Genomic DNA, 7,877 nt, shown 5'->3' on the forward strand with positions numbered 1-7,877 from the left:
ATTTTGTACTAAAAGAGGCATTTGAATGTCAAAGTTTAAAAAAATCGGTGATTCATTTCGAATTTCATAAGAGGTGTCTCAAATATTGACTCCTTGTGTGGGAAGTAAGAGCACCATTTTCGAGAAACTTTGCTGTCTAAGTAATATCCCAGCAAGTTTCTGCTACTTTCACAGAGAATAGTCCCCATTAAAATTCAAGCTCAATCCCTTCACCCAGTACCCAGTTTAATTCTAATTAGTACTTTTCGAAAAACTATAGTACATATCTCCAAAACCCACTGGATATCTCAACTCCAGCTACCAACAACGACATCAATATAAAATGTGAGGATTCTAGCATTTTCCGTTCACTCAATACCAAAAATAGTACATTAAGTACTTTTCGTACAATTATAGTACATATTTCCAAAACCACATCTACACGTCCAAGCTACACATGAGTACCGACCTTACTAATAAATTTAAAATGTTAAACATTTTCTGTTCATCTAATACAGGGTGAGATGAAAAACTGCAACCAACTTCAGACTGCTGTCATTTCTAAGCCACTCGTTCGACAGCTGTTAAAATAATTCCAGTGACAGCGCATTATATTATTTGTGAGGGTACAAAAGTATTTTGGTGAGAATTTTCCAGAAAAAAAGTTATTCGTGATGGAATTTAATCGTGATAGTGTGATTTCTTTATATTCGGCTGGAAAACCACAAGTGGCTATCGTTATCGCAATATTCCATTCGGCAAATTTTGAAAAATGAGCTCGGAGTAAAGCCAAAGTGTTCCAAAAAGTGCTAGAACCTACACCGCAACAGAAAGAAAATAGACTCAAAAGAGCTAAAGAGTTGCATCGCTTGGCCGAAAGTGGTGAACTGCCGAATTTGGTTTTCTCCGCTCCGACGAGAAAACATTTGTTGTCCAGCAGTCTTTAAACAAACAAAATGATCGTGTTTACTTGCCAAAGAGGTCAGCTGAAAATGTGCACCTTCAGTTGACCACCAGAACTCAAGCGCCGGCCATGTTAATGGTGTGGGCCGCCATAACAGCCGGTGGTCGTTCTCCGCTCGTATTAATCGACCGTGGCATCGGAATTAATGCTGTATTAAAGCCTTGGGCACGCAAACATTTTTTCCGCAGACCTTGGACATTTCAGCAGAACTCAGCATTCAGTAAATATAAATAAAGAGAAAATGGGACCTGTTGTGAATTCGAAATATTAATTTGAGATAATTCCTTCAAAAAATGTCTAAATTCATCTAAATATCGAAAACTCCCTAGTTGCCGTTATACGGGAGTCAATAAAGCCTATATACAAAAAAATTAAAAAGCTGTAAGTTAGGCCGGGCCGAACTTTGAATACCCTCCACCATTTGAACGAATTTGGAAATTTTCAAAAAATAGAAACCGTTACAAACTCTGCTAAAATCTTAAATATACCGAATATAGCCGTTATATTGGGGTTTATACGACGTGGACCTACATTGTTGATGTAAGCCATTACCATTTTAAAATTCAAAACTTGAATAAACGGTAAATAATGTAGCTAAAATCACCAAGAACCGTGTCATCGAAGACCTGGACTTGCATTAACAATTTTCTCTTATAGCTTGTAGCATTCATTACGAACTTCAAATACAACATCTCCAACAATTTCTGCATAGACAAATGTCTGTCATAGGCTGAAGTATCCATTACGAACTTCAAATACAAAATTTGAAACAATTCCGGTGAATAAGGTCGCTAAAATCATCAAAATACCGAATATCGGGAGGTATCGTTATATGGGGGCTATACGAAGACGTGGACCTGCACAGACAATTTTCTATCTAAGGCTGTAGTATCCCTTTGGAACTTCAAATGCCAAATTTGAAAAACAATTTTCTGTCATAGGCTGTAGTATCAATTACGAACCTAACCTGCCTACTGGCAAAATTAACATGTCTGCGGAATTTTAGCCTTCTATCTCGATTCGTTCGAAAGATAGCGTGATTACAACAGACAGACAAACAGACACACAGACAGACGGACAGACGGACAGACGGACATTGCTAAATCGGCATAGAATTTTACGCTGATCAAGAATATATATACTTTGTTGGTTCTTACATTAGTATTTCGAGGAGTTACAAACGGAATGACGAAGATAATATACCCTCCATAGTATGGTGGAGGGTATAAAAACGATCGGGTGGTATCGTTATATGTGGGATACAATAAACCGTAGAGTTGACTGTCTGTTGGACTACCTCCAACTACTTCAGTCCGTTCGGGAACTAGACAGATTTCCACTACCACGGTATTAAAAAAAATCGACATCAATTTATTCGCTATATAATTGTTCATATTTGCACATGTTTGAATAAATTGGGAACATTTGGTAAATATATATTTTTCTGCAAACTACTTCGCAATCATAATATTTGTGCGCAAATTTAAAATCATCAACATATTATGTCTCAGATTATGCTTTTTTCTGTTTGCTAATATTATACGAAGTAATATATACATACTCGTTTATTTTCTTATTTCATTTTACAGAATAAAATATTTTCAACTGTTTCCGCCCGGGATTGAACCGGGGGCCTTCCGCGTGTTAGGCGGATGTGATAACCACTACACCACGGAAACATATACTCTAGTGCTCGAGTGCCTAAAAAACGAACGAACAAACAAATTATTTATATCTTTTCGGTCATGCTGAATTGCCGCTATAGCAACACATTGTGCGGTGCTTATAGGTGCTATAGTTTTAGCATTGCCTAACAACATCAATGTCATGTATGTGACAATTCAACTTTTACTTTTTATAATTCAAAGTCATTCAATAAGTTGCCCTAGCAAAGTTATTATTATTCCCAATACTTTGCATTGTTTGGCTGCCAGGCATACCAGTTTTGTGTCGGCGTAAGTGGTAGCTAATCAAAAGAAAATCTCAACAAACTTGATAATGCGAACTGACGTAGACATTTGTTTACATGTATTTGATTTTAAATTTCAAATAATCATATGTTATCATAGGTTTCTTCTATATTTTATAGATAATGATAATAAACAGATCTATAGTTTTTTTTCGATTTAAATAAATAAAAAATTATCTTATCTCTTGAAAATTACAAATAAGAATACAATTATTTATTATATATAAATTAAATAAATTTTATTCACTCCTTTTTTAATTTAATATAACAGTAGTTAATCCAAACCCCATTAATTGGTATTGAACTCGCGAGTTGTGTATTGTATATAATAAGTAATAATCAATATTGACATTCAGGTAAAATACCCAATGCTATTAAAGACATCAAAACTTGGTAAGCTATGGGTTATACGTTTCCGTGGTGTAGTGGTTATCACATCCGCCTAACACGCGGAAGGCCCCCGGTTCAATCCCGGGCGGAAACAGTAAAAGGCATTTTTTTACTTTGTAACACACAATTAGAATACACTAAAATTTTTATTTTGTATATCTTGTCACCCGATGTGCCTCAAAAAGGGTCTCTGGTGTTTTATTTAAATTATAAAATTTATTCCTAAAAAACAAAAAAATATTAATTAAAAAAAAAAAAAAACAAGTAAGCAAAGGCTATAGACGTGCGGGGCCGACCATGTGATACCCTACAATATGTTCGAAGTCCCCTTATATCCAAATCCATTTTGGAAGCTTTCGTTTTTGAAATAATGTCAAAGAACCCAGCCCAGAGATTACCCTTAAATTTTTGTCCCGGAGAATTTGGCAAAAGTTGTGACAGTGGTCATCCAAAATGCTAGACTTCTTCCCTGTCCTTAACTCACTTCCGATGAAAAATTCCGTGTCGATTTCAATTGTGGCCTATAGAGCGACTACAAAATTAGAAAAAATTAAATTGTTTTAGTCAATTTGCACCTGCAATAGGCTTTAATTCTGACCCTACCCCTACCCCATGCCAAATTTCGTGAGGATCTTACGATAATTGCGACATGCATATAATAGCCTCAAAAAGTTCTGTTGAAGGGTGTAAACATTTACAAAATGTACAATTCAAAACTGTAAGACAAATTGAAAAAATTACATGCGATAAAAAAATTAACAAGAATTGAAAAAAATGGAACAAAAAATATTAACTTTTTATTGGTATATTTTTCCGCGATTTTCTTAGATTTTCTGCTTTTCTGGCAAAAGACCATTCCGAATTGAAGAGAATTGTGAAAAACGGCGCAGCGGTTCTTGATTTATAAGCGGAGTAAATAAGATCAATTATTTTACATATATATTGTACCTATTTTGCTATATATCCGATTTCTTGGCTATTAGCATCACTGTATTGGTCAGAAGTGATCTTTTAATGTATTTGTGATTTGGCTGGGGTTGAAAATATTCGCGGTTTGGTGGAAATTTTCCTATTTTCTTACATAAAAGTTAGGGTCTATTTTACCCGATAATTATTGTCCGATAGGTTTTTTGCCCACTCCTTGACTCAAACTCCATATAAATTTTCGCGTCGATTGGTTCATAATTGTACAAAAACATAAATCTGCAAAATCTGGACATTTTTCTGTTTTTGGTCCATTTCAACCCCTAAACATCGTGCGATCATCTCCAAACAACAATAGGTTCTATTCTGACCATAACTCCACCTCCATTTTCAATTTCTTGAGGATCGGTCCATAATTGCGACCTGTAGCTTGATTACAAATTAACATGGAGAGACGGACGGACGGACATACATAGCTAGATCGACTCAGCGGCGAGATAGGAGGTGTTACATAATTTTCGAGGTGTTACATAATTTTTGGCCCAATCAAACTTATAAGACCCCCAACACATAGTGTTGTAGGGTATAAATATAAAAATCGTAAAATTAAATTTATTATTTATTTTATGCTTAAATATATGTATACACGTCTTCCAGTTCTTTAATATTTTCAAGTACGGTTAATAAAAGTTTTATGTGAAAAAAAAAAAAAATGATATAGGTGCAAAAAATAAAATAGTTTTTAAAGTATAAGTTAATTTTATGACATTTTTTCCAGAAAATAAAATAATTGGAATTAAGTAAATATTTTGGCTTCACATTTTCCAGATTCAACTCTAACTCCAATATTTATAGTTGCAATCCGAGACTTCTTTTTTAATTGGTTATATTGGATTTAGAATTCGAAATATTTAATTTTTAATTCTTTTCTTTATCAGATAAGTTCTCAGGTATTCTAAAGAAGTTCTGGAACTCCTCTTTGCATAAAGCTCTATCAACGCAATGCCTTTACCCCAATTGGGAAACCTGTTGGACCAGTTTGTATGCCCTATTTCTTTTTGGCAATCAACTGATTTCTCGTATGAGATTTAACTCTCACAGGTTTCCGTGGTGTAGTGGTTATCACATCCGCCTAACACGCGGAAGGCCCCCGGTTCAATCCCGGGCGGAAACATTGCTTTTGACGAAATTTGTTATAACTATTAAACTGAGAATCAGTAGTGGACTACTTTCCTCCAAATTTAAATTCGGCATTTAAAGTTCGCAATAGGTACTACGGCGTATGACAAAAAATTACATATGCAGATCCACGTCTTCGTATATTGATAATTTAAGAGGCATTATTCTCTGGAATGGTTTCAAATTCCGTGTTTTAAGTTCGTAATGAATATTACAACCTAGGCCTGAAAATTGTCTATGCAGGTGAACCACTTCGTATAGTCCACATATAACGGTACATTTCTTTATTCGTTATTTTGATGATATTAGCGACATTATTCACCGGAATTTGTTTAATTTTCGTATTTGAAGTTCGGGATTGATACTACAGCCTATGACAAAAAATTACTTACGCAGGTATTCGTCTTCGTATGGCACCACATAACAAATTTTCTTTGAGCGGCATTTTTCTACGATTTTTATACCCTCCATCATAGTATGGATGGTATATTATGTTTGTCATTCCGTTTGTAACACCTCGAAATATAATTATGTCTGCAGGACATTTGGTATTGAAAATGGGCCATGTAGGTCCACGTTTTGGTGTAGCCCCATATAACGATACCTTTCGATATTCGGTATTTTGATGATTTTAGCGACATTATTCACCGGAATTCTTTCAAATTTGGTATTTGATGTTCCTAATGGATGCTGCAGCCTATGATAGGAGATTGTTTGTGCAGGTCCACGTCTTCGTATAGCCCCCATATAACGGTACCTTCCGATAATTCACGGGAATTAAATTTGGTATTTGAAGTTCGTAATGGATACTACAGCCTAAGACAGAAAATTGACATTGCCGGTCGACGTCTTCGTATAGCCCCCATATAACGGTATCTCCCGATATTCGGTATTTTGATGATTTTAGCTACATTGTTACCGATTTTTTTCAAGCTTCGCATTTGAATATTATAATGGCTTATGACAAATGTTACCTATGCAGGTCCATTTCGTAAAGACCCTAATATAACAGCTACGTTCGGCATTTTAAAGATTTTAACAGAATTTTTATTAATTAATAAATTTTGTTTAAATTAAATTTTCAAGTTCCGTCCTAATGGTGGAGGGTTTTTTCAAAAACAGGACTATTAATACATCTATGCCGCCCTGAATTTGTTGATTTGTGTTTAGAAATTGGGAATTACATTACAATTTAGACTGGATATAAAAAGGTCCATTTTTTTGTGGTATAGTAATTTAAAAAAATGTCTGCACTTGTTTCCGCCCGGGATTGAACCGGGGGCCTTCCGCGTGTTAGGCGGATGTGATAACCACTACACCACGGAAACTTTAGAATGGAATTTTATAAGGATTTTTAAAACATTTTATGCCAAATAACATTTCTCCACCAACATTAAATTTAAATTCAATTATTTTAAATTAACACTTTATGCACGATGGCGGTACGATGGCAACACCAAGATCTGATATATTCATCACATACAAAAATTCAAAATTGTAAAGACAATGCAGCTGTGATATTATATTTCTGGGGAGGTATGCATACATATATATTTCGAAAGAAAACGCATGAAACAAAAGCAAATGTAAGAAATTATTTTTCCTTGCATATTATATATTATTATGTATTTTAATAATAAATATTATGTGTATAAATGATAGCAATATACGGTAGTTAGTTATACAAATCTTATTTAACATTGTCTTTAAATTTCTTCCACAAATTATTTAATACTTATGCCCTAAGGCAAAAAGACTTCACGTTTTCATAACATATTTGCTCCTAGCAAATAGTCAGCATAAAAGTGCAATCAATAGCAATTAACTTTCTTTGGAAACTGTCTGACACACACACATCATTGGACCCTAACTCCATATGTACATACATGTGTCCCTGGGTAGTGGACAAAAAATATTGTCTTCGATATGTGAAGAGGACGTACCACGTATTCTTTTGGGTCACTTTAGACCCTTTGCAAAAGGAGATATGAAAACACTTGTAAAAGTACATGTCCATACATAAACACTTTCTCCCATGTACATACATAGTTAGTGAATGTCTCTCTCTCTCCCTCTGCATACCTTCACAACTCGCCATGAACATTAGAAATTTGTGAGAACATTAAAGCAACTCATAATGGTTATGATAGTGCAAATGTTGTTAGCTTGTTTTGTTTTTGTTGCAAAAGTTGGCAAAAATGTTTAGTAGGTCCCAAGGTTCCACTAAACTTTCATAGTTTTTCTATTTGTCCTCTTTCGTCCCGTTATGTACTTTTTATCTTCTTTATGGATAACAATTTTAGTTTTCTTCGTCTTAAGATGACCAGGGTGTACTGAAGGTGACATTCTCCTTACTTTTTAGGGGTGAGAAGGTATTGGCATTATTATCGAAATTATGCTGTTGTTCGCAGAAAAAAAAAAAAAAACAATATTGCAACACTTACAGCACTTTTGCTGATTCTTGCTTGATGG

The 7,877-nt window shown here is 34.6% G+C and overlaps 4 non-coding genes across 4 annotated transcripts; 2 read left to right on the forward strand and 2 right to left on the reverse strand.

Moving 5' to 3' along the window:
* Positions 1-2,549: 2,549 nt before the first annotated feature.
* TRNAV-AAC (transfer RNA valine (anticodon AAC)) lies at positions 2,550-2,622 on the reverse strand. The gene has a single exon. It is a non-coding gene; the product is annotated as a tRNA-Val (tRNA).
* Positions 2,623-3,323: 701 nt separating this feature from the next.
* Positions 3,324-3,396, forward strand: TRNAV-AAC (transfer RNA valine (anticodon AAC)). Its single transcript has one exon. It is a non-coding gene; the product is annotated as a tRNA-Val (tRNA).
* Positions 3,397-5,327: 1,931 nt separating this feature from the next.
* On the forward strand, positions 5,328-5,400 carry TRNAV-AAC (transfer RNA valine (anticodon AAC)). Its single transcript has one exon. It is a non-coding gene; the product is annotated as a tRNA-Val (tRNA).
* Positions 5,401-6,660: 1,260 nt separating this feature from the next.
* TRNAV-AAC (transfer RNA valine (anticodon AAC)) lies at positions 6,661-6,733 on the reverse strand. The gene has a single exon. It is a non-coding gene; the product is annotated as a tRNA-Val (tRNA).
* Between the last annotated feature and the right edge of the window lie 1,144 nt (positions 6,734-7,877).

Source organism: Musca domestica, unplaced genomic scaffold (assembly GCF_030504385.1).
Source record: "Musca domestica strain aabys unplaced genomic scaffold, Musca_domestica.polishedcontigs.V.1.1 18, whole genome shotgun sequence".
NCBI classification, from domain to species: Eukaryota; Metazoa; Arthropoda; class Insecta; order Diptera; family Muscidae; genus Musca; species Musca domestica.